The sequence below is a fragment of the Ptychodera flava genome, chromosome 17 (genome assembly GCF_041260155.1).
Source record: "Ptychodera flava strain L36383 chromosome 17, AS_Pfla_20210202, whole genome shotgun sequence".
NCBI lineage: Eukaryota > Metazoa > Hemichordata > Enteropneusta > Ptychoderidae > Ptychodera > Ptychodera flava.
The window spans coordinates 20374123-20392334 of record NC_091944.1 but is presented as its reverse complement, the minus strand read 5'-3'; positions in this window follow the sequence as shown (position 1 = coordinate 20392334).

Here is an 18212-nt window from a genome sequence, read left to right as displayed (position 1 = left end):
TAAGAGTCATTGATTTGATCGCATCTTCTTCTCTCGTCGTTGATGTCCTTTGTGTCGTAAAGTCACAGTAACAAAAATACAGAGCAAACTTAACGGGAATAAGAGTCGCTGACAGCTTCTTTGTGCACGATAGCCCTTGGTAAGGCTATATAGGTTTGTCTCTCGTTGAGTTTAATAGTTGTAGTCTTGTAGTGTCTGTTCAAGCCACTAGGTCATCCATCGCTGTAATAGAGTGAACAGACTTCATGAAGAGTCTGCGATAAGGTAAGGTATGGAGTTTTTTGTAAAACTATAAGACTAAGGCCATTAAATCCACAGGTGTGATGTGAGCTGGGTAGTTTTAATAGTGTAGAGTTTATGCTGTGAGTTTATGCTACGTTCCGACGACTGACGAAAGTCAACGTATGAGAATGTCGGAACGTGGCATAAACGCACAGCATAAACTCTACACTATTAAAACGATCCAGCTCACAGTACCATGATACACTATTCTTGTTTTTAATATAATGACAACCATAATTTCTTGTTCTACTCCCCAAAGCAGTTGAGATACACGGCATTCAGCTTGTCAACTCAGCCTGCACATGTGTAGGACTGCACTGTTATTGCATGATCAAGACTAGAATTCAAATGCAACCAATGACAGTGCATTTTACACATACAGACGCTGTGTTGACAAGCTAAATAGTGTATGTTTCAACATGCCTTTGGTAGTAGCAGAAGAATTCGCAATCGACATAAAAAGTAAAAATAATAACAAAATAATCAGAGGATAAGAATTACTGGCCATTTAATCATGGGTTTCTTTAAAGTCTATGGTTATCTGAATACTTACCACAGTTGAAATGTCGCTTCGATTTCCAAGGCCATTAAAGACATTGTGCCGTGTGCAGGGCTGTAAGGATTCAGATTTATCAGGGGTAGGCTGTATCGACCCAGATGCATTATTTCAGAAACAAGCACAGTGACCCGTGTGGACGATCATCACCATGTTTTTTTTTTTTGTTAATTGTCTGACGCGGTTGTCATGACGATGTGATCATGGACTAATCAGAAGGAGAGCAGTATCAGATTTCAGACTCATTACAGCTCGTGGTCGGAAGTAGCCAGCCAATTATTATAAAGGGTATTATTTTCTCTTGGTTGAAATCAATTATCCAAGAACTTGAAACTGATACTTTCTATATCAATACTGAATGTCCATACAATATATAATATTAAGTTTACATTCAACCTGTTATGTCAAATATTGAAATTATACACAGGATATTTACATGGAAGATATCTTCTGTTATCCTTGTATCTTAGCCGAGTGAGGCTTACGTTGAATTTATAGCATGCATTTCACTCACGTAAAACCATTAGCATTCTTACTGCAGTAAATTCTGACCCTGCGACCTTTTCAAGAAAGAGAAAATTGAAATTTTCCATTTTTCCATCAAAATCAAGATGATATGACAGTCTTTCTCCATGACAAAAATCTTACCACAATACTTCCACCTGAACTTCAGATAACGAAAGCCTTATCTGCCTTCTATTATTCGCCAAGTTGTTACACTAACAACCCCATCGCCCTGTCCGCATGGCTTGCTAGGTCGACAATTTTCTGTAGATCGTGATTTTTCGACAAAGAAAGACCCGTCTTAGTTACCTTGTTCCGGCTTGATATAACGACAGTTGTGGTCATGTGACTCGGAGAGGATGTGTTCAGTCTTGCTAGTTAAGTCATGTCTTGAAAAGATGCTATGCAATGTATTTTTATTGCCTATTTGATCCTATTTTGTGTCTTCCTTATCACTATCTTTGCTTGTATTTTTGTTTTCCTTTGTTTGTTTGTTTATTTATGTTTGTTTGATATTTGTCGATACCCTACATTTATTTTGTAGCAGTCTTACAAGCGCATGGTGTACGTAACTGATGACTGGGGAGGGGTTCAAGATAATTTGAAAAATTGTAAATTTAACCGCTGAATTCTCGAATGTGGCTTTATATGAAAATTTCAAATTCATGTGTGACATCTAATATTGAAATTGATTCATATATATATATATATTCGCAGGTAGATTGAAAATGATCACTTATAATTTAGCGTAGCCTGAAGGGAATAGGTTATTTAGAAAAATATAGCGGCAATCAGCCAAGATGACCGATTCATGTAAGACGTTTGATAGAAATTCCTGTTTGCAACTTTAAGGCGAGGGGTCCTGTGATCGCGTCTCTGCTTACCTATGTGTTGTAACCATAGCAACAGTGTTACAGAGCTTGACGAGCGGTTTCCGTCGACTTTGTATTTTCACGTTTCTCTTTTAATGGTCTAGGAGTTGATTTGGTGACAGATAACAAGTTGTATTCGTTATTATTTTAATTTGATTTCGTAAACAAGCGCTGATATACTCAGATATTTAGCCGTGATAGACAACCGTAAACCTTGGATCTTTTCATAGACAATAGAAGCGAGTCTCGCGACCACTGTCTATGGTTAAATTTCTAGTTTCGAAAAAGAACCAATAACATGGTATAATGTTGTAATACATACCAAATATCGTTTAAAAAGAAAAAACTAAACAGATTTATGTTCTCGAGTTACTGTTTCTGTGAGATCACGTTTTCCTACCATGACTCTCGACATATTTGGCATTTTGACACATGCGTGAGATGAATCGTAAACCACCGGGCCTAGCACGAGTAACGCGGCCTGTGTTTACACTTCATAATGCGATCCCTGCATCTTAAAATAGCCCTCAGACTTCAGTGGAGCTACTGTTTCTCGACAAATACACTTAACAGCGACTTAAGCGCGCAAGCACATTTCTTGACACACAGAAATCGATTATTCGCTTTTACTTTTCCTCGGCTCTTTATGTGTTTTTACATTGACTTGTTAAAAAACCAAATCTAACGCCAGAATAGCTTAATGTATGGCTAACATAACATGTGACCACAAAGGTTTTGTGACTGAACGACAACAGGTTTGGAATGTTTACGAAATCTTTTTATTGTATTTCGAAGTGACTTTTCCTGACCAAAGAGCGTCTTCAACATGACCAGTTTAGGGACGATTAAATGAAGTAAGCGGGTTGAAATACTCCATTTCTCAATGGCGCCGTCGAAACTGGGGGTACCTGAGAACACGTCTATCAACTTTCTGTGTAATTTGGTAGCGCATGTTTATGCAAATAATATCTCCGACGGGTCTCCACTTGTTCGGGTACAGGTTTGGATTGACCAACCATCAAATATCTGTATTGTTGTTTTCTTTTAAGTTAACGCATTATTAATGAGCGCCTGCCCTAATGAGGCGGAACATTCTAACTACCGTTCGTGATGAAAGATTCCGCCATCTCCGGATCCGTTTCATTTTACCTCTCTGAAAGTAGACAGATTTGAGCTTCTGCGATACATACCCAGGCGCGTATTTTCGTCACTCGTTACCCACTCGGAATCGATTTCCTCGGCTGTTTGAAGACCCGCCGAGCTATATCCATATTACGGAGAGTGTTTGGACTCGATTGTGTTACCCCTCTTGAAACGGCTCTTCTGTGGCGCAATTTATTCAGAAGCAAACGAAGGAGATGGCTAGTCTGGAGGGCTCTCTATTTATTGAGGTGATGTTTTCCATTGACGCACAGTTATAGCCCTTCAACAACCGTCTTCAGAACTCTGACAAGAAACACGGGTCTTCTTTGTGAGCAGGTACATGGGAACAACAGAGTAAGCATAGCGTGCTAAGTTCAAATGCCGTAGGGACGAACGGACCAATTATGACAAAGTTTCGCGAAATAACGAGTAAATTAGACGGTATTTCCGCAAAGATAGGCTAGACCTACGTTGTGATCTCAATCACCCTTCAGTAAATCATCTAACATTTTGTGACACCTCTGTTCTCAGATATGGCGACGTATGATGCCTATAAAACAAAACGAATAAGATAATGCATCTCTCAATCTCTCAAAAAACAGTTCTTGACAAAAATCACGATTGCTTAGAGGTAGAAAAAGCGCCTCGGGGACAGATATTCGGCCTCTCAAAGTTTCACAACACTTTGCTTGTATGCTGGTGTGTGGAATCGTTTAAAACTCAGTTCTGGAGTACACGAAGTTAATTCCACAAGTTTTTATGAAATCGGCAATTTTAGTTTTCGCCGGAGCGCAACGACAGGATATGACGGCCTTTTGAATATCACATATCCCTCTATTTTTGGCAATTTCTTTCTCTGAACATAAAATTTTCGTGGCAACCCCTGATTTTTATTCTTGATTATGAAAGGGGATAGTGCCTTAGGGAAAGTTAAACCAAAGATAAAGGTCTTTCATCAGTTTAAGCGAAGCATAGACCCTCGAGGGTCGGTGAGTGCAGCAAGTCTATTGCGGCACAAATCTGAAGCTTTACCAAACCTGCGCTCAATGATCTACGCGCACCAGGAACAAATCTGCATGATTACAAAGTCAAGAATGCATTGTTTTATACAAAACATTGCTTTATATCTTAATTGTATTAGTGAAAAATAGACACCGAAAGGTGTCCTGGCTTATTTACAATTCTCGTTTCTGCCTCAAGATCCAGATTTGTAAATTGTAAGAAGAGACCAGATTCATTACGCATAGAACAAGCATCATTATGAACACACATGAGTCAGATATATTTAATGTATATATAATATGTGAGTCTCTCTCTCTCTCTCTCTCTCTCTCTCTCTCTCTCTCTCTCTCTCTCTCTCTCTCTCTCTCTCTCTCTCTTACAAAGTCAAGAATGCATTGTTTTATACAAAACATTGCTTTATATCTTAATTGTATTAGTGAAAAATAGACACCGAAAGGTGTCCTGGCTTATTTTCAATTCTCGTTTCTGCCTCAAGATCCAGATTTGTAAATTGTAAGATAGAGACCAGATTCATTACGCGTATACAAGCATCATTATGAACACACATGAGTCATATATATTGAATGTACATATATATGTGAGTCTCTCTCTTCTCTCTCTCTCTCTCTCTCTCTCTCTCTCTCTCTCTCTCTCTATATATATATATATATATATATATATATATATATATAATATATATATATATATATATATATATATATAATATATATATATATAATATATAATATATATATTGAATGTACATATATTGGGGCAACCTCTAAATAGTACCTACAGGCGATATAATGCTTGTCATTCTGAGAAGGAAAATCACTTGTAAAAATCACTTGTAATTCAGCGATTAATCCATTTGTTCCCAATCGATAGATTGAAGGTATCGACAGTCTCATATTTAATCCTGTAAAGAACATACTCAAACCATTGAAACGATATTTCAAGCCGTGTTCATTTGAAATCACTTCTAAATTTATGTTGTGTTTTGCTTCGGTGGACTTCCACTTGAACTCTATGGAGAGGAACACTTCAGGAGCAAACATGTTCGAGGTTGTACCTGACACTACACTTGTACAAAAACAAGTGTCGGTTTTCCCCTGTCACAGGACAAATAAATATCGGTCAAGTCTAGCTGTGAAGTTGACATTCGTGTCGCTCGGGCGTACGGTGTTCGCGAACTTTTGCCCGGCTGGAGAATTAGGGTAACTACACAAGCGGGTGCGCACTCTTATCGCGATAGCAAACACATATCTGACAGAGAAAACTCACACCTTTCTCACTATCGTCTCTATTTCTGACTGAAACCAGACACTATCGAGCATTCAGAGATCTCCTTTCTTAATGTCCGGCACTCTCTTTGCTTCTCCAACCCGCGGGACATACATCATTTGAAAAGAAAAGACGACCAAATACGGTAGCGAGGCTGTTTTCACAGATTGCTTCGAGCACACACATACATTGGCCCAATAACAGTGGCTTTTGTAACCGACTTTTCGTTGTATGTGCATAGGGCTTTGTGAGACTAAAATAAATGCAAGCCCCTCAATGACGGTGCATATAACGGTCCCTCCCCCCATCTTCAGTCGGCTAACGTAATGTACTTTGAATATTAGCTGTGTCATTTGAGGCAAGAGGGCGGGGAAGTCGGATCTAAAGCAGCGGTGTTTTGCTATGCTGGGCTGATCTGGTATTGTCATGTAAAATAGCTGAGAAAGTGTTTAAACAGCGTCAGCAGAGATAGTCTCTGAAGAACATTTTAACAGTAGCTGTATACATGGATGCATTACAATTCAACTAAGTCCTGTATTTGTTTTGTTTCGTGTGCCAGGCTACAAGGAGACGATCTGGAAACGTCGAGGACTCCCGAGAGCCGCCAGCCCAAATCGACGAGATAACGGCAGTTTGTGAGAATTCACACCTGTGCACATCGTCGGAAAGGTGCCAGTGAAGTCAGTCTCGTTGTTGGTGTGGGCTCCCGTGCGGCATACCGATGTTGCCGAGGAAGTCGCCTAGAGTGACGTATGACGTGTGACTCACCCGAGGTATTATCGGCGGTGGGAGCCAAGCTGCGATGAATTGCCCTACTCCGCGTAAGGACAGTATAAAGCTCACCGAGAACAGTCGTGACTCACTAGTCGACGCTGAGACATTCAACATGCTGGAGAAACAGGCGAACCGTCTGAACATCCACTACAGACCACTGACTGCCAGGCCAGACTCCGGCATCGTCAACTCGCCCCGCGGCGGAGATTCCTTCCTGAGGAATTTTACCAGCGTTCACGCGAATATGAGGACGCTCGAACCGGTGACGGAGAAACAAGTCGGGCAGTATTTGGTGCCAACTTTCGATGCCCTGCGGAAACGACGCTCCAGCGCTCCCGACATCGCCGCCGACAAGAAAGTAGAGCTCCCGCCGCTGAGCTCGCGGCCGGGTAGCGTGTCGGTGACAGCTCGACCGAGACCGAAAACGAGGAAATCAGTGATCGGGAAGAAACTGACGAAGGATGAAAATGTACAACTCGCCCAGAATAACGAAAACAAAGCTCCGGCACTCCGGTCGGTGCAGAGTATATCGTCGCTTAGTACCCATAGTGCTCCGGACACAAACTTTCACATGGGCGACAAACCCACTCCTCGTCCGCGTTCGGAATCACCGTCCGGGTTTGTCGACAAAAATCACAATGTATTCGAGAGGCTTAGCTCGCCCACAAAAAGGACTCAGACAAGCAACAGTAGTGGTTCTGAGCCGAGCACCTCGATGCCTAGGAGGGCTTCAACGCCGGCCAAGACTGTACAGCATGGGAGGAAGGCGGAAAAGCGTGCCGCACGAGACGCTGAAGCTGGCCATCGCCAACTCGACCGGGACGGTGTCGCCGACGAAGAGATCGCCCGTGCCCGGTTCGCACACGTCGAACGAGATCGAAATCGAGAGGATTTCTGGCTCGGAGGCAAGTTCACCGAAGTCTGCGGTGCAAGGGCGGTATGGACAACAAGAAAATTACGAGACAAACGAACAAGAAAACAGTGCTACAGGAAAAACAAACTTGGCGCAGACACAAGGCAGTGCGGACATTGACGAGGAGACGAACACTAGAATTATTCAGTGGCTCCTGGGCGTTGAAAACGGGTCGAAAATCATTCCCGAGAGCGTGATAGAAGACGACGAAACCACGGAGACAGCAATAAGAATTATTTACCCTGGCGACTAACTTTTCATTGACGTCTTTAGGCTTTTGCTCCCAAGTACTGACAATACCAATCGTATTTACTACTTCAACGAATTCCCCGGTGAGTCGTCGCGCACCTGTGATGATTCTATCGCCCAATACCATGAGACTGGCTTCAAGGTCATACTGCTGTTGAACGTGCACGGGCAGTAGGGGGGATTTTCCGACCGTCACCCATTTCCCAGAAAGCCACGTCAAGCCTCGCCGAGATTCACATGTACCCAGGATGTGAGTCAATGAAATGCTTTTGAAACCACAACTCCACGGTGATGTAGAAGCTGACAAGGAAAGCGCGGTGGCAGTGAATAATAGAGACAACTGGCATTACATCTTTGTTCCGAAACAATGCTTCGATTGTATTGTTCTCAGCGAAGTCACTGTCCAAACATGACTCCAGAGAGGGACGATCTCAACACAGCGACTCAACTGCATCACAAAAATAACGCCAAAGAGCGAGTGAACCACATATCGATGTAAACACTTTTCTTCACGTGCGCTCTGTTTAGGTTGCCGGAGAGATACTTTAAAAACTCCTAGAATAATGATCCGATGACGTCACGGACTTTTTAGAGCACCTTTGTGTGACGGTACCTAACATTCCAGCGTAAGAATGGGGCGTCCAGAACCAACGCTGGACCAAATCCTTGGAAAGAAGAACTGAGTTTTATCTGCACTCGTAAAATGGCTAATTCTTGTCAACTACAACAAAGACTGAAATTACTTTAATGAACTCAAGTCATCGGTCTCAACCAAACAATCGTTTACAAAAACACTGACAGAGTGCCATGACCTGTCAGCGTGCTTACTAAGCGTCTCCCGTGTCCTTAGCAACGGCTATTTTTCCCGCCGACTCAAGCGCTGAATTCAGCAATTCAATATTTATGTTGGTGCGCCATTTCACTCTTAGTGCCAAAATGCCAATTTATTTGCAATTTGCGGTATATCTTTATTATGTCAAGTATATATAACCAAACACTCCACTGTATATTATATATTTATTCAGTAGAAACAGGGGCCAAGAAAAGAAGTCGTTGCCCGAATTTTGCTGTGCTATTTTCCTTCAGCGATTTGACGGAATCTAAAATTAAGTCTGGCGTTGAACTGCCTGCATAGTTGTTGGTGTCTGAAAATGTCGTCTGCAGATGAAAAAGTGAGCAGTACAACAACCGTTCTGCTCAAAGTTCAAAATCTGCCAGACAGAGAAAACAAACATAAAAGCGCAGACGACTGCTGCTGTGAAAGCAGTCCCCCGAGATGCGAGAAAATATGTGAAAGAATATTTCAGATTTGCCCCGAACGAGCATTATATTTTACTTGGCTCCATTATACCCTAGTCGACAATTTTTGTGCCCTTAGCAGCTCCGTCCATGAGATACAATGGCTGTATTCTACTGACGCAAAAGGAGACACTCTATTCGACTCGTAGAAACTTCATTCTCTCGGCTATTTCGTGGTTTTGTGTATTCAAAGAAATCTTTATTCTATATATTTTGCTTCATATATGTTAATACCAATAGCTGAAAGCGTTCCATCGATCTTGTATGTCTTTACCAATAAACCTAAAATATTGCCTTACAATGTATATTGATTGTTGCCTATTGGCTGTTTGTTTGTTTTCAGGTTTTTATTTTCACGTTTTTGTTATGCTGACGATCTCCAGCTTTGCAATCGAACTCTTTAGCAATAAATTCGTCTCTACAGTGTATGTATTTATCACAACCTAATTCTGAATTCAAACTGAAGGGAGCAGTTCAATACATCAACGCCCTACATTTCGTCATGACCTTTCCTTTAAAGGATTATGTTCCCATGGAAACTTTTCACGAAATCATGATTCGCTTGCGTAAATTGGGTTATCTTCTGTACGGATGAAAACCGATGTTGTTGACGCGTTGATGTATATTTTATCAGGTATTTATTTCTCCTTTCTTAACTTCTCCCGGAAAGCACTCGCTTCAACAAGTTTCTTTACTCTGTATCAGTCAATGAGTCAGTGACGGCTGAGCTTTCAAAAACAGTGGCCACAGAACGTGCACGCGGTACACCGTGACACCAAGTTGAAAGTTCTACCCGATCGTCTCTTCGATGGTAGCGTTCGGAAATGGTCTTTTCCCCTCTGATTCGTGCAAGACATAGCAAGTGCAGATTTAAGAGTTCTTGAACGTTACTCCGGTCGCCCTGGTCTTTGGTTTTCCATAACAAGTGTGCTGCATCTTAATCTGATTGAAGTTCATATGCTAATGGTGTCTCGATGCCATTTGGTAAGCTGTAGGAGTCATGGTATGACTTGAATTTAAAACTTTTTGGTTGATCTCCATGTTTCGTAACCTAGAAAAATGAAGTGTAGCATACACGTTTCCCGTTGCAAAGTTTTATCAACTTCATGATCTCATCTACGATACACATTGCATCGAGACGTTTTTTACTTCAAACACAAGAAAACACTGAGGCGACGATGAAATTTTTTGCTTTAGTCAAGGGATTTATAAAGTTTGACAAGTGGCGTGGAGATTAGGATACAAAACATTCATCAGTCTAATATGAATTGTCTCTCTCAAAGCAGTTATCACGATGTGGTATGAATATAAGTGTCTTAAATCAGAGATATGAGGAGAAACGGTCGTTGTGGTTAACATCAAGTGGTTAAAATGCCATTTGTATGGTGCAAAGGTCGCTTAATAAGGGCTTTAGATCGTAAATAGATCGCAAAACTGTTATATCGTACCAAACATGTGAGAATCGTGAACGCTAGTCAAAAAGTAAATGAAACATAGTAGGCAGGGGCATTCGCGCGAGCGGGCACACACATACATACATACATACATACATACATACATACATACATACATACATACATACATACATACATACATACATACATACATACATACACACACACACACACACACACACATACATACATACATACATACATACATACATACATACATACATACATACATACATACATACATACATACATACATACATACATACATACATACATACATACATACATACATACATACATACATAGACATGAACGCACACTTCATAAATCCCTCCCCTTCCTCACTAAGCATTCCCTCGCAGGTTGCAAAATAGCTCACCTGACTTCAGTTCATTTTTTCCGATGAAAACATCTTAATGTATCGGTGTTTGTGATAGCTTCACTGTCATGTTACAAATCGAGGGTATATCCAAACCACCTGTTGATTCACAAACACGATCGTCACGGTTGTTTGAGCACCAATCTACATAGCAAAGACAGACCTACACATTGAGTGTTGAAGATTTCATTAACGCAATGAATTTAAAGATAACGTAGATTGTAAACTTTCACGTTATAAAGTATGAGTATTTTCGTAATTTAGTAGCATGATAGAAGCCACACTGCCGACCTATCACGAAATGCACAGTTTCTGAAAATGGTTGTGCCGTTTGGTTTTACTAATTATTCATTATTTGCTCATTTGTCAGTTTGTACCTTATCGCTAGACCCACCGCGTAACCTCAAATGTTTCAATCATTATCAATTGCCGTAGCTTGACCAAATTGCCAAGGAGGGGAGGGAGCAGACTGAAAGATCCGTCGCTCGAGGGCGCTCTCTACGCTACCCCGACGGATCGGAGCATAGGGAGCGTCCTCGAGCGACGGATCTTCACTGAGTCTGGGGAGGGGCAGAACCTAGCTTAGCTAGGATTTGGTTAACTTACATAAATTTAATGGAACAGTGTGGAAAATCCCAGGGTTAGTTTCCCCCTCCCCTACCCCCCCACAGGATACGGCCCAATTAGGCCCTATCGTTATGAAAAACTAATTCCATCATGTCAAGACATGCCAATGTCGCAACACATCCGTACGTATTCCAAGCAGTGGCGAGCGGCGGCGCTGTCACTGGAGTTCCCACCGACATTGGCACCACCATCACCAAGAGTTGGAAGATCGAAGATCTCTGTCGACATCAAAAGGAGTCCATATAAATTCTATATAGATAAAACTGTAAGATTATTAGAGAATGCCTTGCACTCACATACACACCAAAGGAGTTCAAGTCAACCACGGTCTCTCCAAGATGCACGAGGGACCGTCAGCCAATAACTAGAGTCTTAGATCAGAAGCGAAATCGTACAGGAATTCGAATACTGTTTCCAATTCTGTTGCCACCGGCCAGACAATTATTTCACCGATCTCCAATAAAACACTCATAAATATGTGTTAACTAAACAACAGGTAAACTAGCAAACAAACAAACAATACGGTTTTCATATGAATAACGCATACCGTCTCGGTGACTCAATGACAACACATAGTTATGATCATCCATGCGGATTGGGGATTTTGTGAATTGACCTGTTTGTGAGGTGTCGGCCCTTCACCTCATAAAAATGAGAAGGCCGGATTACAGTTGCCAACACTGTTATTTCCCGCGATCCGTTGATATCTTTGGTGAGGGCGTCATTCCATCAATGGATAAATGAGAGTTTCCCCTGGGGTGAGTATGTCAACTATCGGTAATCTTATTGGATTCGTCGGTCAACTTAACAGATTTATCAAAGAAGGACATACTAATATCTTTAAAGGTTAATTGCACTGAAAAGGAAGAAAGTCACCTAAACAATGCTAGTCACCGCAAGAAAATGTAATACCTGTGAACAAAAGGAGGGTTGAAATTTGTAACACACTAAATCTAGAGAAAGAAAATATTAACAATGAAAATAAGATGGATTTGAAATAGGAAAAGCTACGCTGGTTTTATCTTGGTTCCAAAGAGTTCATAAATTTATCCCTGTACTATTTTTTCAGTCTCCATAATTAAACATGAAAGATGAGGCGTTTGGTGTTACCACAAGTGTTGATGACAATTGTTGTCGCTATTCGGCTCAAAGGAAGGTAATCAAAAACAGTTTTTGCATCAGTGTGTTTTAATAAGCACAAAAACGGCCCTGAATGTCTGACAGAATGGTCAATATTGTTAAAGAGGTACACGTAGATTAAAATTATGGTCGTTGAGGGCGCCATCATCGCGAAGAAGAGTAACTTCGCTACATGAATCGGGAAAAGCACGAAATTTATGCATCCTTTTAATCATATCTGTGATATTTCAAATAAAGTCATGCATTTTCTATCAACGATCTCCTCTCCCGTTGACGTTTTTATAAACTTTATCTCTGAAGATATTTATCATCTAAACCATTCCGTGCAGAGTAAGTAAGTACGTTGAAAGGAAGTCTCACATTTGCTGTCCGGTACATTTTTGATATTTATTGTTTACAGTCAGTAAGTTTGATGGTTGTGTTTGTTTGTTTACTTGTTTGTTTGTTTGATTGTATTTATATTCATTTTTTCATTTTTTGCTTGTTTTTATTTGTTAGATTGTTTGTTTTTGTTTGCTTGTTTTATCTATTTACTTGTTTGCGTGTTTCTTGTTTATTTATGTTTGTTTGTTTAGTTGTTTGTTTGTTTGTTTATTGCTTTTGCCTCTCATTAATTTCTTTTCTTTTGTCAATGTGTTTTTTTTGTATTTCGTTAGCCTTGGCCCCTTCTAATGTCGACAATGATCTGGTCAAGCTAGCCCCAGGGCCAATGCATGCCAAGAATTAGGCAACGCTAGCTCGCCGAGGCAGTCAACAACATTAAGGTTACAATTATGACCAATTAAGAGAAGATATATAAAGTGTGAGAATGCATTTCACTTTTTTAAAAAAACCTAACGCAGTCAGACATCTAGAGGTAGATATGTGCTGCTCTTATTCAAATTTCATCTCTTCTTCACGGCTCCTTGTGCATTCAAGTTGTCCGTAAGTTTGAAATCCCATTAAGGATACGTTAGCAGTTCCAAACCCATTCCATCCCCTAGCTTAATCTGTCCGCCCTCCCAGGGCAGTTTAATATTTCACCGGGGCACCCTACCGGCTGGGCGTGGAATATTGCTGGTATTTTTTTTAAATCAGAGGCCACGCGAGGTATACGAGTGTACGGCACTGTGCGACATCATCATTTAGCCAAGTGCTGAGTCAGGCCTCTTTTCAAGATATTTGTGGAGATACCGGATTGTTAATTTCCATGAATTTCCTTCACTGTTCAATTACTTCACTTACCAGTTCCCATTTGGAATAAATATCTCGTCGAATCCCACATGCATAGCCTATCATTCGAAGTTTAATACTGTGTTTTTCACTAAATCCCCTGAAGGAAAAAGCACCAATCAAGAAAGCGTTCCTCTTGCAGATCAGTAGACAACATTATAACACGCCACATGCTCATTCCGTGTCGCGATTCGCTAGAATACGTCACGTGACGAGAAAATAGATACGTCTAGTCCCCATCAGATCGACAAAGTGACGTCAGAGGGTATTTTTTGAAAAGCTTTTTCCCTAGGAAATAGTCCTGACCAAATTTGGAAAAGTGTCTGGTCACGTGACCGTAGTGTCGTCTGCAGCTTTGCAACAATAGCGGGGTGACTGTAACGTGATGTGCGTCCGGGATACGTGACGACACATTCTCTAAAACAGATTTTCCAACATTTTCCAACAGTCCAACAGCGTAGGAACTTGAACAGCTCATAGACGGAAAAGATTAAAGTGCAACTAAGGATGTCGCTAGGTATGCTTGGAATATTTTTGAAAGAAAATGGTATGCCACGTACGACTGAAACCGCTGTCGAAACATCGCCCAGTAAACTTGTTACAATGGATTGTGCAAAATATAAAAACACACTAAAAACTATATAACAATACAACATGAGCATGTGGTGTGTTATAAAACACCTATCGCCTGGTCTTTATTCGGGTTATAGCGCTCGTCTATAACCCCTCGTGGCCGTGTGTTTACCAGAAACACATCGCTATACCCCTCGGCCTACGGGCCTCGGGGAATAGCGATGTGTTCTGGTATCACACGGCCCCTCGGGGTAATAGACGGGCGCTATAGCCCTCATGACCAGGCAATAGGTGTTTACTAATATCCGTTTCTCCGCAGTTCTACGTGAAAAAGAGTCACAAGGGTACCGTATGTCTTTCATACAAGTAAGCTTAGTCTGCACCTGTTGTTCCGGAGAAGATAAAACCCCAGGTACGTGAAACCGAAGACTTGCTTCAAGTCTGTGGGCATATAAATATCAAAACAGAGCAACTGGAGGAATGAACTTCACCAGACTGTCGCGTTAGTGGCAGGTTGTTGCGTATATCACGTGGTGAATGTGATGGCCGGCAAGTTTAGAAAAGCCAGGCGACGGGGGGCTTGTCCATTGAAATACCGCAACTCTCACGCTGGAAATTGCGGGCGCCCTCTGTCGGCAAGAAATTACACATGTTTATCTGCGTGTTATATCAGGAATCACTGAACCTATCTGTCAATACACCGATTTCAACATATACAGTCCGTCAAATGCGGTATGAATGTATATCTTAATGGTCAAGCGACGGGCAGAAAATGCTAAGTAAACATAATCTTAGCCCCCCCCCCCAAATAAATAAATTGTGCTGTTCCGATAAAATGGTTTTCAAAAATAGGGTAGGTAGGTCGGCCGGAATTTTTTTTTTTCAAAAATATTTTTATTTTTAAATATGCATTTTAGGGGTTCAGGGTGGTCAAACACTGGCCACAACATTTACAGAAAATGTATCATACATATAAAAAGGGGAAAAACCACATAAAAGACATCCTCGTTCAAGCAAAAATCAAATACCAAGTAACGTACGCGTGATTTTACGGGTTTTTTCTTTTTGTTTTACTTCCGTGTTTACGTAGCTCTAAAAAATTTAGGGTCGGCAGGTAAAAAATAGGGTAGGTCGGGTTATCGGAACAGCGCAACATTTTTTTTTGTTCGGCCTATATCACGGACGTTTTGAAAAGATCGACATTTTGCTATAGATATATACGACGGTATCAGGCGCAATCATTTTGTTGTAATTGCTGTTATTCAAATTCTGTGATGTTTCTGGGTTCCCATTCGGGGTTGTAATTCATTTTTATATCGTTGTGTAGTTTGTATGCTTGTCATTTGCCAGTAACGATCATGTAGAGCGATTCAGTTTCTATATGCGGTCAAAATAACACTCAAAGAACAATCATTAAACCTATTCAACATTTTACTCATTACAGATAAAACGCACCGCGGACAAAATTGGCATTCAATTCTAGACTTGACCCGAGTCTGTTGGCATATACATACCAAAACAGAGCAAACTGACGGAATAAAATTCAGCAGATACATCGGTAGACTGTCGTAAAGGTCGCGCGCTAAATGGGATGGCTACTGGCAGCCTGTAACTACTGCGCAAGCCTCTTCTTTGCAAAGGAGGAAATAAAAAATAACAACAACAACATATACATACCAAAACAGAGCAAACTGACGGATTAAACTTCAGCAGATACATCGGTAGACTCTGCTCTGCTTTGTGCAAAATGGTCTTCCAACATCGTCTTTTTGAATTCAAACTATCAATCATTGAAAGTCAAAGAGGCTTTATTCCTGATGTGTTACGTATTTTAGAAAAATATGACCTGTTATGTTTTCTGGAAGAATTCTATTTGTCAGGATTCTTTCCTAACAGAGCAACTTGGAAATTAATAGTTAAAGACACTGTGTATGAAACAGAAAATGTCTTGCGGAAGGGTAGACTTGAAAGTAAAAGGGAATTTGATTTCTTTCATACTGTGCATCCAAAAATTGAACCACTTTTCTTATTGCGCTTTGCAAAATTGTTTCCTTTCTTCAAAGATACTGCGATGTATATTTTACAGATCCTTGCAAATTTGGAAATAATACATTGTCCAAATGTGAGGAAGACACGAATAATTTGCTTATCTATTCTGCTGTAGCCTGCACGGAAACAGAACAACAGAGGATTGATCTTTGGTCTAAATTGATTAACCACACAAGCGTGCACTTTACAGTTTTCCTTAATGACCTCAGTGATGATTTTTTGTTTCAGCAATGCTTGGAAACGAATATGTCATTAACAATTTCAGCTCTGAGGATAGTGCGTTTCTCGTAAATACTTCCCTGAATTTTTTTCAGACAATTTTTTTGCGTTAATTAATTTCATTTTTGTCTCTGGCTGATTAAATGTTATGACTCTTAAAATGTAAATATGTATGTTGCTGTGACTCTTCTTTGCAAAGGAGGAAAGGAAATAAAGACAACAACAACAACAACAAAACAACAACAACAACAACAACAACAACATGTACATACCAAAACAGAGCAAACGATGGAATAAACTTTAGCAGATACATCGGTAGACTGTCGTAAGGTCGCGCGCTAAACGGGATGGCCACTGGCAGCCTGTAACTACTGCGCAAGCCCGAGAAAAGGCAAACGACCGAGGCCAGTCTAATCAATTCTGTAAACATGAATTAATGGATGCAACTATTACAATCCACCTTCCCTTGACATTATTACTTTGAGTCTTACAGTCCAGTGGGATGAGCTATATTCTGGGTAAACCTTTTTGACGTCGTCTCAAAGATCATATTTTGATCTTTTACGGCCCACTTCAATCCTAACAGATGTGCGGAGAAACCACATCAAATGTCAAACGTCACTTAACAAACGAAGCCAAAGACCAAGTACATCTCAGGGATGTGTAATCAGGCCACGATTGATTTAATCTCATTTGACTTGTAACGATGCTTGACCCAACTATGTCGTCCATTCTTGCCTCGAAGATTCATGTTTGGTTACCCTAATATTTTATTTCGTTAAAACAAAACAGAATTATCATCTTTGCTTGAATGAAGACGGAAAACGGCGAGTTCTTCACTTAAAGAGGTATGATGTCTATGGGAAGTATACTTACATTCTGTACGTTATGAAGGGACAGATAGACACGTGGACGACGTACAATCTCACATATATACATGAATCGTGGATAGATAGATAGATAGATAGATAGATAGATATATAGATAGATAGATAGAAGATAGATAGATAGATAGATAGATAGATAGATAGATAGATAGATAGATAGATAGATAGATAGATAGATAGATAGATAGATAGATAAATAGATAGATATTTGAATACTAGATACATAAATACATACATACATACATACATACATACATACATACATACATACATACATACATACATACATACATACATACATACATACATACACACATATACACACATACATACATACATACATACAGACAGACAGACAGACAGACAGACAGACAGACAGACAGACAGACAGACAGACATACATACATACAGACAGACAGACAGACAGACAGACAGACAGACAGACAGACAGACAGACATACATACATACATACATACATACATACATACATACATACATACATACATTCATACATACATACATACATACATACATACATACATACATACATACATACATACATACATACATACATACATACATACATACATACATACATACATACATACATACATACATACATACATACACATACAGAAAGACATACAGAAAGACATACACAAAGACATACATGCAGAAACACATGGAAAGAAAAAGATACATTGTGAATATGGAACAAGAAAGACCCCTCCCCCTCTACCACGTCTCTGATCAGACCGCAATGTCAGCTAGACCGCAATGTCAGCTCTACCAG